Here is a 14,947-nt window from a genome sequence, read left to right on the forward strand (position 1 = left end):
AAAGGTATATGTGTTTAAAAGATTTAGGATTAGAAAGGTTGTGTCACAAGATTGATTCTTTAACTAGTAGTGGCTGCCATGCTGCCTAAGAATCATCTGGTAGTACTGCATCCAACATTAAATGTTTACAAGTTGCAAATTCATTGCATCCTATTGTATACCAGTGGCCAAATGCAAAGCATATTGATCCACATGGTCTGGCCGGAGTTGATTCCAAAAGAGCTCTACCTGTCCTAACACCTGTCACTGATTCTCTACGCATTAAGAAACTTTTTTATTGTTGTTAAGATGGCCAAGCTTCTTTACTGTCACGTATGCCTTTTTTCCCCCTGTTTTAATCATAAGAGGAAGCTTTATACAACTCACTTATGGGATTTTATGGGCTTGTTGAGTGATGAAGCTATGGTTTGTTCAAAAGGTCTTAGCATCTTGTCTCCACAAATATTGAAGGTGTGTGAATCTCCTCTTTGAAAATAAAAAATTTACTTGTTTCAAACATTATCAATTGTTAAGATGTACCAAGATTTTGTCATGCACTTATATTTTTTTATAGATCGACATTGGTTGCACATTTGTTTATAAAATTCTAGTGTTAATGGCCTCATTTGTCAAGTCTGAAGACAAACATGAGATCTTTCCTTTTTTCTTGTGATTTTATCTTGCATTCTATTATGCTAGAGAAGAAGAACTTACAAAGGCTATGAGTGGTGTAAATCACATCCTACATTTGTATTGTACCACATGTTTATTGAAATTCTAGCTTGATCCTAATACTATCATCATTAATGATCCTATTTTCATGTATTTACCACTAGCTACCAAGTAAAAACACATGAAGTTTCTTCATTATAAAATAAGAATAATTTTTTTTAAGAATATATTCTTGTTATTTTAGCTTATGCTCATCTAGCAGCCACTTTTCCATCCCACTATGCTCATCTAGTAAAAACACATGAAGAATCACCAAATTATTTTTTGTTGCAACTAAAAGAAATGAGCTGCTAATGATGAAAGGTATTTGAGAAAAATCACCAAGATTCCATCAATTGTGATGGTCATCTTATGGATGGAGAAGCTATTGTATGATGTCTAGATTTCATCAATTCAGCATCAGTGAATAGAAAGCCATGCACCTAATACAACAATGTAGTAATTGCAGCAGTAACATTACCAATGGCTATTATTGATTTGCATTTAAGGCCTTACAACTCACCAGATACTCATCCTTTGACTAGTTAGTGAGCATATCCCTCTAGTACAATTCTACTTTTGTAGTGCCATTATTCACACACGGAATGTGCTCTTTTATAAATAAATTAGGCACAGTAAATGAGGCTTATCAGACACATAGATTACTTCTTGTAGCATCCATCTATGTAAGATAATCAACATCCCAATGCCCATCAATAAGTGAGGTTGAAGTTGCATCTCTACATGTGTTAAAACTAATTCAAGAATTTTTCCTTGAGCTCATATACTGAATCTGATCTATCCAAATATGCACTTCAGGTGATTCAGATTATGACAAATGGACCTCATCCAGAGGATGAACGAAGTAGGAGAGTGTCAGAAACTAAGGATGACGAAATGAATGGTTATACAACTGATGTTCATAACCAATTTCAAACTACACCATATGAGAACTTATCAATGTAAGATTACTTTTTGGAAGGAGAAGCCAAAATATTTCTACCCATACCCAAAGAATTGATCTGTTCTTATAAAACATAAGTCAGATCCACAAGAATCAATAACCTATCCATCATAAATTAAGTGTTTGGTTTGTTGTATCTAGACTCATTGAGAAACATGATTGCTTGTGGATTACCTACTAACGTAGATTTCACAAGATAGTACTCTAGATATATTTCACAAGAAAGCATACGGGTAACAACCCTACTCTTTCTATTAAATGACATGTTTCAATAACCACTACAACCAGCAACCAAGTTTATCTCTTGACAATAATCCTCTCTCCTTGATAACTCTTCTCAAATTTTTTGTATCCTCACTTGGCACTGCAAACACATCAGACAAACACAAACCAAGCAACAACATAAACTTGATCCTAATAGTATCATCATTAAGACAAACAAAAACCAAGCAACAACATAAACTTTATCCTAATAGTATCATCATTAATGATCCTATTTCCATGTATTTACCACTAGCTACCAAGTAAAAACACATGAAGTTTCTTCATTATAAAATAAGAATAAATTTTTTAAGAATACATTCTTGTTATTTTAGCTTATGCTTTGTTAAAATTTGAATATTTGGTATGCTGGTGTACTTTTTTTCCTAACAATCAATGACTTTTATAAATGGGATCCTGCTAAGCTTATATATGATGTATTTATTGGTGGTGGGCATGGATGTCATGATACTATCTTGCCTTCATCTACTTTTGTAGAGCCTGCCCTTTTGAGTTTGAGCATTAAGGACAATATTGCTTATGGAAGGTCAGACATTACCATTGATCAGATAGAAGAAGCAGCATAGATAGCACATGCACATACTTTTATTAGCTCACTTTTCAAAGGATACTCAGGTAAGGGGATTATAATCAATTATTCATTGATTTATGTTATGACATTTACAAATATGTTAATGACTTTTTACCTCAGGTGGGTAGGGATTGGTTGGCTTTGACCGAGGAACATAAGATAAAGCTCTTTGTTGCTAGAGCAGTTCTTTCAAACCCATGCATCTTCCTACTAGATGAAGTTACTGGAGGTCTTTATTTTGAGGCAAAAAGGGCAATTCAAGAAGCTCTAGATATCCTCATGTTGGGCCGGTCAACCATCATCATAGCCCAACGACTTAGTCTTATACGAAATGCAAATGGCTTATATGCAAAACTTCTGAAATGTGAAGAAGCAACCCTTGTAACTTCTTGTAACTTTTTTGTTTTAAAAAGTTGGTGGTATATCTTTCATACACTTTTGTATCTAGTTGAATTTTTATAGATGAATAAATGCCATGTTATGAATAATCCTTATTTGTTTATTGAAATACTGAAAAGCAAAGCAAACTATGTCTTCTTTAACTTTCTTTGATAAACTTTTATTTTAAACTCTGAAAGCAATTCCTGGTCATCATCAAATCTAAAACTTATTTGGGACAAAAAACTCTGAAAAGCAAAGCAAAAATCTATATTCGGGACAAAAAACTCATTTGAGATTTATATTTGGGGCAAAAATTCAATTTCAAATTTATATTCAGAGCAAAATTCATGATTTTAGATATAATTTTGTAATAGGATCCATATTCGGGGCAAAAAACTCATTCGAGATCCATATTTGGGGCAAAAATTCAATTTCAAATCCATATTTAGGATAAAAGTTCATGATTTTAGATATAATTTCGTAATTGGATCCATATTCGGGCAAAAAACCATAATAAACTTGTTAAAACATGTAAAATGGTGGACGGATCGGGTCATACAATTCAAAACAAAGTAATTCAACCCATTATCCATGATTGTCCAAGTTGTCTGCGCATCGTTATCAAACAACAGACATTTGGAACATAGCATTTGAGTACAGTCCAAACAAACGTTGGACTTAGAACAATCGTTACAGAATGATCATAACCAATATTTTGTTATGTTCTTTTTGTTCATTTTGTCCAACCCTAGACAAGCCATCAAACATACCCTTAGGGTGCGTTTGATACACGAATGCACGTAGACATGGGCACACTATCGTGTCTTATACTAGTTGGGGGCGTGACTGGACGTGCTGACCCGCCTATCCACACAACCCCAAAAAAATTTATTTATTTTATTCTTTTCAAGTGTTCGGCAGTGTCTGTCATCCATTGTACCATTCTAGGGACAAAATAGCGGAGGACACTGTTTTAGCTTCTGTGGAACGCTCCAAAACAGCTTCCATGCATCCCGTGTTTGCATGGGTGTGCATATGCATGTGGGGCCCATGCATTGCATGTGGGGCCCATGCATTGCATGTTCATCCCAGGACGCATGCATTCTGCATGTAAAAGACTCCCTCAAAGCACACTATGATGTAAATCGAGCGGGCTCAATTTATGAGAAAATCTAGTCTGATATAAATTATTTAGAGAAAACAAAAAAATTCAAAGAAAATACTAAAATATAATAAAAAAATTAACCAAAAGAGAAAATAATTGGAATAAATTGAAAGTAATAATTTCATTATCCTTATGAACTCTGGATTGACTAACCTCTTAGGCCTTCTTTATATTTATAGAAAAAAAATCATATTCCTAACCTAAACTATAATATTTGATAAACATCAATTAAGAAAGCAAACTCTAATCTTACTCAATTATTAAAAGAATAAATAGATTAATTATTAAGATTCAATATCCATTACAATGACCCAAACAAGAAAATATTCAAACTAAAAATCTCAAATGATCTTATAAGGCCTACGATATTTTTGAGATAATATAATATACTATGTGCTTCAGTGAATGGAATATCTTGTATAATTATAAAAAAAAATCATAATTATATATGGATATATGAGGCCTTAAATCATGTAAGTGAGATGTATACAGCAATTGAAGGCAATCCGTGACATATTTAATCCCGAGAATCTTAGATCAAATTCATAACATATATATTTAGTTTATCCCCGAATTTAGAACCCAAACAAGGAAAAAAACTCGTTATTTCATGTGAATTACTGAAAACGTATATTGATAGAACGTGAGTCATAACAAGAGCAAATTTTGCAAGAGATGATTTTTTTTAGATGAGATTTGAAAATTTAATTGTAATTGAGAATTTAGAATAAAAATATGTCATGATATTTTAATAATAATTGATAACTTAAATAAAATAAAACATTTATGAGCTAGGGGGGGATTGACTAAGCCCTTGGTCGATCACTTTTGGAAATTTTGGACGTCCCTAGCTATGAAGACCAGCTGGTCAAGTTGACCAGCTAGGACGGTGACATTCTTGTAAAAGAATGCAATGTTTCAAAAGGGAGGGACACGATTGGCCCTACCCATATGCGTGACCTCATGGTGATGCATGGGGCATCATCATGAGGGTGGGGCGCCCCTCTAAAGCACTTGCATGGGGCTGCGTCCCATGGGATTTTCGAAATCCCCTTTGGCTCTTCTCAAGAGAGAGCATTAATGAGAGAGGGCAAGCCCTCATTGGGTGCATGGGGCGTCAACCCCATGGCACCCTTGTATTTTTTTTTTGCTATTCGAATTCTGAGAGATGAATGGTGGAGTTGGGTGGGTGGGGTGGGGTGGGGGGGGGGGGGCGTGAATCACCCCCAGCTACTCATCTTTTTCAGACTTCATCCTAGCCCTATGTTAGATTAGCTCTTGAATATAAAAGTTTTTAATGAAGGAGAGAGGGCATTTTGTAGTTGGCGAGTTTGGAGTCTTGTTATCATCGCAAAATTTTTCCTCCTCTCTTGCGAGAGAGAAACGAATTTCGCGAGTCAAACTCGACCAAAGTTTTGAAAATTGTTTTGAAAATGGACTCGCCTCCGTTTTGAAAATTTGCGGGAAAATTCCGTGGAATGGGATCTGCCTGTCGGTACGAGGTTCAACCGTTCCTGGTGCCTTTACCAGGGGTAATTGAACCAAGGATCAATTATGTCCTTTAATTTGACTCAAATATCTAAATTAAGCTCTATTTTTCCTAGAATGCACAAAGAATCAGGCTTGTGCTATGAAATTTTGAAAAGATGCAAGTTTGAGAAAATATGATGTTTGCTTTGGAAAATTGAAATATGCTTGAAAAATGGTTGGAAAAGTACTTGAAATTGGAATTCCTAGGAAAATCATTGAATTTCATTAGAAATCAGAAATTGGATTGGAAAGTGATTTCTCAAGAAAACTTGAACTTTGGAAAATCGATTTTTGAAATTCAGAATTGCTTTTCTGAAAAAATGGATTTGAGAATTCTGAGAAAATCCAAGAAATTCATTGGAAAATGGCTTTTGAAATGGAAAATAAATTCTCAAGAAAACTGGAAAATCTGAGGAAATCGATTTCTGAAAACTTAGGATTTTGAAATTTGAGAATTTTAAAACATTGGAAAATCTTGATTTGAACTTGGGAAATGCTTTGAAATCTCTTTTGAAAACTCAGGATTTTGAGAAAATCAGATCCTGAGAAAAACTTGGAAATTCTTGAGAAAACTGAATTTTTTGAAATTGAAATTGGAAATGAATTTGAAAATAATGCAATTTGAATAATATGAATGAATGAATATGAATTTGAAAGAAAATTTCAATTGAGGAATTGGGAAATCCTTTTAAAACTTTGAGAAATGCAGTGCATTTTTGAAGTTAGCCTAAGAGTGTAGGTTGAATGTGGCTAATATGAAGATCATAAATCTTGGTTTTCTTCGTATTCTGACTATGGCCATAAATACGAATCCCACCGAGTTTATAAACTCCATAAGAGCTTGTGCATGTGCCATTTGTGTCAACCATAGTGATTTTGTAATAAATATGCATGAATCATACATCAGATATCAGAATTTGCTGAAATTAAACTATATGCAATGCAATGCAATCCTATTCTAAGCAGAAATGTAACTCTTATTCCAAATACTACATTTAATGTTACATTGAATTGAAATAAAAAAAATAAAACTAAGTCTTCTTCTTGAATATTCCTGCAAAACTAGAAAACAGTGTTAGTACAAAAATGTAGGTTTTTCTGAATTTATCCAAAAATATGGGAAATTATCAGATATTATTCAGATATAAACCCAAATTCATACCCACTTTGATATAAACATGATAAATAATGAATAAATTTCGAAAATAAACGTGAAAATTCGAAATTGGGGTCAAAATGACCAAAATACCCCTAATGACCTTGAAATCAAGGTTTTCTGAAAGAAATTTTGTAAATTTTGGAATTTTGAAAATCAAATAAAATAAATCAAATACAATATGATGAAATATGATGATATGCATGAAAATTTATGAAATTAAAAATTGGAATTTCGAAATTGAGGTCAAAATGACCAAAATACCCCTGATAACAAGACTATAGCCTTGAAACTAGGTTTTTTTGAAATAATTTTTGCAAAAATGGAAAATGTGAAGTCCAAATGACATTGAAATTAACCCTAATATGATTCTACATGCTAATTTACATGAATAAAACCCTAAAATGGCGAAAATATCATAAAATATCAAATTTAACCTGATTTTCGCTTCTGAATTTAAAGATAAACTAACACATGGAGTAAATGAACTTGGAATTAAGTCAAATTTGGAATGGACACCTAAAATAACCCTAAAAATAGAATGGAGCTCTAAAATATTTTTTTTATTTTTAAATATAGAAATTCAAATAAAAACCCTAAATTTTGTGTTTTTTGCCTAAAATGTTGATTCTAAAGAGGATTTCGGATATCAAACTTCCATGAAAATTTCCCAAATTTTATGGGGTGACAGAGAAAAGTAATAAAATGATTTTTTCTTTTTACACTTTCTGGTTTTGACCTATGGTCGGAGCTGTACAGCTCCGGCAAGTCGGATCAGAATCCGGCGACTCTAGGATTTAGGGGAAACAGACAGGTTTCTGTAGAAAATGTAGGGCAAATAGTAAAAAGATGGGGAAAATGCTGAAATTGTGGAAAAATGTCCTTGACAAATATAGAAAAATTTTATCTTTTGACACCATTGGGATTCGAGTTACGGTTTGGAAAAGGGCACACTGTTATCAGAGAGCAAAATCTCTGAAATTTGGGGATATTGAAATCTGTCAGACAGAAAATAAAATTTTGGAAAAACAACTGAAACAGTTCCAAAAAATCTCCAAATTTTGGGAAATGACATAAAAACATGTTAGAAACAACTTTTGTGTTGAAAGTTTTCGTAGACGGCTACGGAGTGAACGGATTCGGTGCATTAGAGTCTGCCTATACCCTGACAAAAGAAAATCGAGATTTTCCCAGAGGTCTGAGAAATCCGATTTTTGACAGAAGTCAAAACTAATTGGAAAAAGCTGAAAATTTTCAGATCATTAGTAAATTTAATTATGAATCCACTGTGATTTTTGTAAAACAATCCAAATCTCCCACGAGGGTGGTGTCGGAGGTTTTTGTCTGCTAAAGCAGAAATTGAAAGTTCGGAAAGACAGAAAACCCGATTTAGGGTTTGATCGGTTTAGATGGGTTCCAAAACCCGAATTGAATCAAATTTGTAATGTGAGATTATGGACAAACATACCTAACTACCACGATTTTTTTTTAGATTTATTGAAACAAAAATCTGCATAAAATAATGGTTGTAACTTATGCTAACACTAACTTCTACAGGCCTTAATATTCATATCAAATAAACTATTAATAAAACAATAAAACTAAATTAATAAAATGCTTAAAATGCATATTTAACATGAATATAATGTTTAAAATGAAGAAAAGCAGGGATCCATGAAGTTGACTCGATATTGGCTATCGATGAGAGATCCGATCCATTGAAGGGATGGGTCTTCTCATCCATATCGTTTTTACTAAAGAGATTAAGATTCAAAACGAACATCACCATGGCTTGATTGATACTAAACTATGATCATCTTTTTCATAAAAGAAATGATTTTTATATCAGATTTGCAACAAAAAATAAGACAATATATATATATCTTTGGATGAGGTCAAGTAAAATACCTTGGATCGGCTACAAGGTTGGGTTGCCTTGGAAGAGAAGAAGTTGCAGCTGGGGCTGTTGTTGAGAGATGTGGCTGTGGTAGCTGTCACAAAAGGGGCTGGCTGATGGTTCTCTCATGGTGGCTGCTAGAAGGAGATCCAGAGGTGGCTGCTAGAAGGAGGCTTCAACGTGGAGCAGCTGCTGGAACAATGAAGGTGGCTGGGCATGAATGGTGCTGGTATGATTGTGTTGAAGGTTGGTGATGCCTTGGCTGAGGCTGGAGCAAAATGGACCAGCTGCTGTTGGAAGGTAAAGATGGTGGCTGTGTTGGTGTTGGAGATGAAGACGTTGATGCTGCTGATGGATTGAAAGGGTGTTGTGCGTGGAGGCTTCCAGTTGGTGCTGCTGAGAGCTGCAAGGGTGCTGTGCATGGAGGCTTCCAGCTGGTTGTGCTGCTGATGGCTGCAAGGATGGGGTTTCAATGGCTGGAAGCTGCAGCCAAGGGGTGAGAGAGAGATGCATAAAGGGGGTAGCAGCCGTTCCTTCTCTTTTAGCTTTTATGCTAACTTAGGTTTTTATAAAAATCAAAACCTAAGTTTCTAAAGGTATTCTATGAATCCACGTACGTGGATGGCTGTAGCCATTGTGCACTTTGAAAAAGAAGGAAAGGAGGTAAGGAAGAAAGGGGAAAGAAGGAAGGGAAAGAAGAAGGGAAGAAGGAAAAGGAAAGGAAAGGAGGGAAAAGAGAGGGAAAGGAAGAGAAGGGGCTGGAAAACGGAGTATACGTGAGTGGCTGGGAGAGGAAAGAAAGGAGAAAAGAAAGAAAGAAAGAAAAGAAAAAGGAAGAAGAAAGAAAGAAAAGAAAGAAGGAAATAAAAGAAAATAAATAAATAAAAAAAGAAAATGGAGGAAGAAAGAAAGAAAATGGGATGGATTGAGGGCTAGGGTGGTCGACCCCCTTGTGGGTCCCACCTTAGGAAAATAAAATAATAAAATAAAATAAAAAATAAAATAAAACAAACAAAATAAAGAAAAAGGTAAAAAAAAATTCTTCTTTTTTTATATATAAATTCAAACGAAAAATGCAAATAGATAGACCATCTCAGAGCGGGTCCAGATTTCACTTTTAAAAATCATTTTGACGATTAGAGGGGTAAAATAGTCTTTTTAAAAAAATTCAGACGAAGTGAGCTATTTTTGGCAGTTTTTGAAACAAACTCGGATTTTGAAGTTCAATACCCCGTTGCGAAGCAAATCCAACGTAGAATTCAAAAATTTGAGTTTGAAATAAATCCAGATTATTTTTCTTGAGAAAATATTTCCAAATTTAGACTCCCGGGGGTAAAAATGTCAATTTTGGAAACCCGGGGTTTGAAATTGATTTCTGAAAGCTTTTAAAACTCGATCTGGATTGAAATTTATAAAACTGGAGTTCTGGACTTCGAAAATGGGATGAAATGTGATGAAATGTTATGAAATGCTGAGAAATGATATGAAATGATGAGAAATGACATGCGAAATGCAGACCCTGAATGAAGAATTTTGGATGTTAGACCTCGATTGGTAGTTGTACCAGTTTAAAAAGCATTAAAATTGATAAAATTTGCAAAATAGCTCAAGAAATGGTTTCCGGACTCTACTGGGTTAGAGTGACACTGAAAATTGGGATTCGTGCTGGATTGAACTGAGATGAGCTAGATTGAGCTGAATTCTAGAGTTTCAGAACTCAAATGAACTGACCAAACACTGACTCAACTGACCTTTCCGACTAAAATTTCAAGAAATACTGTCATTTTTAGAGAAATGGTACAGAATGGTCACTGGAGTGTAGTGAATCAGGAACTTGAGCTGGGTTTGAGCTAGAACAAAGGTTAGTAATACTGACATGAACTAAAATCGAAGCTCGAACACTAGCTCAATTGACTAAACTCAGCTCAGTTTCAGCTGAAAGAGCTGAAATGGACTAAAATGGGCTCTTGGACACTTAGAAATGGTTTTGAACTGAAACTGGAGTACTTGAAGTCCTGGTGAGCTCAAGTTAGACTCTGGGGAATAGGACTGACTATGAATGACTGACTCTGAGACAATTGGCTTGGATTTGAGTGAGAAATGAGTTCATTTTTGAAGAAATGATCCCATTTTGGCAGGAATGGTCAGAAATGGAAATAACCTTCTCACTGTGAGCTCAGATGAGCTTGAAATGACTGATATTCTAATTGTTCTGAACTGGCCAATGAGCTTGGTTGACTTCGACTGTCTGGTGTCCGGAATGACCTACGGGTAAAATGGTAATTTTCCTAATGAAAATGGGTAAGATGGTGATTTTCTGAAACTAACTCGGAGTTTGACTCCTACACTGACCTAACAGGGTTGGCACTGCCCGAGGAGGGTTGTTTGAGAATGAGTGTGAAAAAATTTGGGGTGTTTACAAGTCTCTCTCTCTCTCTCTCTCTCTCTCTCTCTCTCTCTCTGTGTGTGTGTGTGTGTGTGTGTGGAGCCCTTGCAACTGAAATCCTTCTCCAACCGAACTCAAGGTGAAGTTTTTCAACTTGGTGTTTTCGTTTCTTTTTGAAGCAATGTACGTAGCATGAGCATGAAGCCTCAAATGCCTATTACATTGGTGTTATGCATGGCGTTTGGGCGGATTAGATATACATTTTTGAGGCTTGAGCATACCTCTATTTCAGTCCATGAAAGAAGAGGATGCTTAAGCCACCCATGTTCAAATGCTTTTTGTTTCTTTTTTTTTTCCTTCTTTTCTCACCTCTTTGAGTTTTATGGAATATGAATGTTATCAAAATGTGTTGGTATTCATGCCTTTTTCCCTAAAATTTTTTTATACAGCCACTGGGTTTTCATTTTTGCATTTTCTTGTCTCATGTTGCTAGTATACAAAAAAAATATATGCGCTATCTCTTTCTTTTCTCTTGTCGTTGGCTCCAACCGAATGGTGGATTTCAGTTTGTTTTGGTACTTTTTCTTTTTCTTTTTAGCTCTTGTGAGCTGCCCTTTCCGTTGGGTGAGCTCATGTTCCCAGCCCCTCACGCTATTGTGAGATTGGCTGGGGTACCTCTTAAAACCCTCTTTCGGTGGTTAAAGCACCAGACTGGGCATTGGTTGTAGCCCAGTCCCACCTTGGCCACCACCTACGGTGGGTTCGCTCCAGCACCATAGTGTTGTTTCCCTTATTTGTTATTTCTTTTTTTTTCCTATACTTGGTTGGTCGGTCCCCTACTGGGACAGAACCGATCAGAAGCACCCTGATTCAATTAGGGCTTGGCCAGGTGCACTCAGTTTGCCCCACTCCCCTCTCCCTTGGCACGCGCAGGCTATCGGGTGCCAACAACACCTGGGGTAGCCCTACCGCCTTGGGGCGCCTGGTCCGGGCCTCTGTCCTATGACAGAGCCTGGTCTAAACCCATGGGTTCAGATCAGGGTGTTCGTTAGGCCTCGAGGTTTGGTCCAGAGAACCAGACTCGTGGCCCAACCCCTTTCTCTTTTAGCCTTGGCGCAGTGGTAGCCGTCGGGTGCTAGTCGCACCCAGGTAGCATGCGGGCCTGGGCTCCTTGCCCCGGGCCTGCTGCTACTTGGCAGCCCCGGTCTGAACCTTTAGGTTCAAACCAGGGGTGGTTCAAAACTGAGGGCTGGTCCAGAGGACCAGACTCCACGTTTTCCCCTTGGCCCTTGTTAGGGTTCGGCCTTAGGCGCCGGATGCTAGTGCACCCGGGTGGCCAAGTTGGGCTCCTTTGCTTAGTGCCCCGACCGGTCTGCACCATGCGTGCAACACCTGGTTTGAACACACGGTTCAGACCAGGGTCATGGCAAGCACACGGTCTGGTCCCACGGACCAGACCTCATTTCCCTTTTGGCTCTGTTTGGTTGCAACAAAGGCATCGAGTGCTAGCGCACCTGGGTGACTTAGTCACCCTGTCTTTGCAATGGACCGAACCACTATGGTGGTTCAGAATCTGGGACTTGGGAGTGCTTCTGGATCCGATCCCAGTAGGATCTGAGTTAGGGTGGCTTCCCTAGCCATTTGGTTTCCTGACCCGCATATCTTCCTCCTTTGCCGCAAGCTTTTAAAAGATGTAAAAAGCGAAAGAGTTTCAAAAAGAGGCATTCTTTTCTTTAAAAATGAGAGCCAACTACTTTGATGTTTGGGTTCGCTGTCCAGCAGACCCAGTGGTACCCTTGGCACATTCTGTGCCCTGTCCAAACACATGTTTTGTGGCTCTACGGGTCCCAATTAGTGTTTTGGACGTGTCGGTACTTCGTACCTCATTTTTGACATTCAGGTAGCCGAATGAGCGTTCAGTCTGGAGTAAACCTCATGTTTCTCTGCTATCCCATCTTGGCAGCATTAATATGAGTAGTTGGGTGAGCTGTATGCTGCCCACACGTACATAAAGATTTCCTTCGTCTTAAGTTTCCATTAGTTACATCTAAAATCATCATTTTGGCATCATTGGGTTCCGCAAGAGCGGCGACCAACCGTGAAAATGCCAATGTAATTTCTATAAGTATGGGATTAGTTAAAATTCAATTTCAACACGTGAGTGTGTCAAAATCATGAATCTTTCCTATGAAAGTGGCCTCGCTATGCGAGAATTGCCAATTTATGACATTTGAAGTTCTAACTGCTTGAAATTGTAATTATAAACATGCAATACTTGTTTCAGCTTGATGTACATGCAATTGTGATTAAGTTATGCTCTTTGAATTGCATACCTCTTAAAAATGAGGAATGGTACACTCGCTTGCGCATCATCATGTAATCGAAATATGTTTTTCCTAGATATGCACAGGTATCTTTGCCTCTGTTTCATAAATGTGTGATTAACTTGAGATTATGTGTTTCTTAGTTTCGCACCTGCACGTAGCACATCTTGACACTTGTACTATTTAGTACGTACCTCGAGAGGTACACTTTGGTCTCGTGCTTGAGGCATGGATGAGTGCACGAAGTGCACATTACACATGTGATATAAACAAAATGATAGAAAAATCGGACACCATAGGGTATGAGCAATACACTTGTTGTGGTTTTTCAACTCAGCTAGAGTCTTTGGGCGATGACCCATGTTCGTGAGTGAGCTCACGTATGTCTATACCCTAGAAATGAAAAAGATAAAATGGTGTTTTGATCGCCTTCATAGGCGGTGTGCTCGTTGTTGGCCGTGTGAGGCAGAGCACGTGAATGGGCAGGCTAAGTCCTCGTTTGTATACCCCGCGGGGACCACGAGGCATAAATACCTCAAAAGGGGGTATGACTTGATAAATGAGCTTAAGAAAGATAAAATCGTTGTGCCCCATTCACAAAATGGTTCACCTCAGAGAGGGTGGATGGTACAACCTGAGTGACTAGTCATTACTATGACACATGTTTTTATAGGAGATGAAGCGTCCTCTGACCTCCAATCACTTGGAGTTAGGGAGGTCGAGGTGACCTTTTAAAGTACCTCACTATTGCAGTAGTATGGATTGCAATCCTTACCTATGTGAGGGTATCTCTCAACTGTGTGCTACTCGCATGAGGTTTACTCGGTATGTAGCATCCCTGGTTACCACATTAGAATTTGAATAACAAATGCCAGGTGCATGGCTCACAGAATGCAAGGTTCCTTCGCGTAGCCGAAGGAGTAATCAAAAGAACTTAAATACTAACCAATCACAGCTAACATACTTTAGTAGTTATTTACTTGCTACTTTGTTATTGCTCTCGTTATGCTTTCCTTATTGTTCTTAGCTACTTGGATACAGTAGATGCATAGTTTCTTGTTTCTCTACTACAACCTTGTTGTACTTGTATTTTTGTTGTTATTTATAATTGTAGCACATGCACTTGCCTGACACTTGCACATACATATATATTGTCACTTGTTCCATGCTATATACATGCTTTTCCTTTGAGAAGTGGATATATGATGTTGATTCTTCACCACCTCGCAAGAGTACCACTACAACAAAGCAGTAGCTTAGCGACGACCACATTCCGTCGCTAATCCGTTGCTAATCATGTTAGCGACGGATTAGCGACAACGCGGCGACAGTATGCTTACGTCGCGAATATTTCGACGCTAACTGGCGACGGAATAATTCCGTCGCCAAGTCCGTCGCTAATTGCGACTGAATAACGAGCGCTATATTCCGTCGCCAATCCGCCGGTACTAAACGGCGACCACGGCGTGGCAACGGATTTAATTCCGTCGCTAAGCCGTCGCTAGATTAATATGAATAGCGACGGAATCATCCGTCGCTAATCCGTCGCAAAAACGAAAAAAAATAAAAAAAAAATTATTTAAAAATTAATTACCGAGAAC

The sequence above is a fragment of the Nuphar pumila genome, chromosome 2 (assembly GCF_984573655.1).
Source record: "Nuphar pumila chromosome 2, dmNupPumi1.hap1.1, whole genome shotgun sequence".
NCBI lineage: Eukaryota > Viridiplantae > Streptophyta > Magnoliopsida > Nymphaeales > Nymphaeaceae > Nuphar > Nuphar pumila.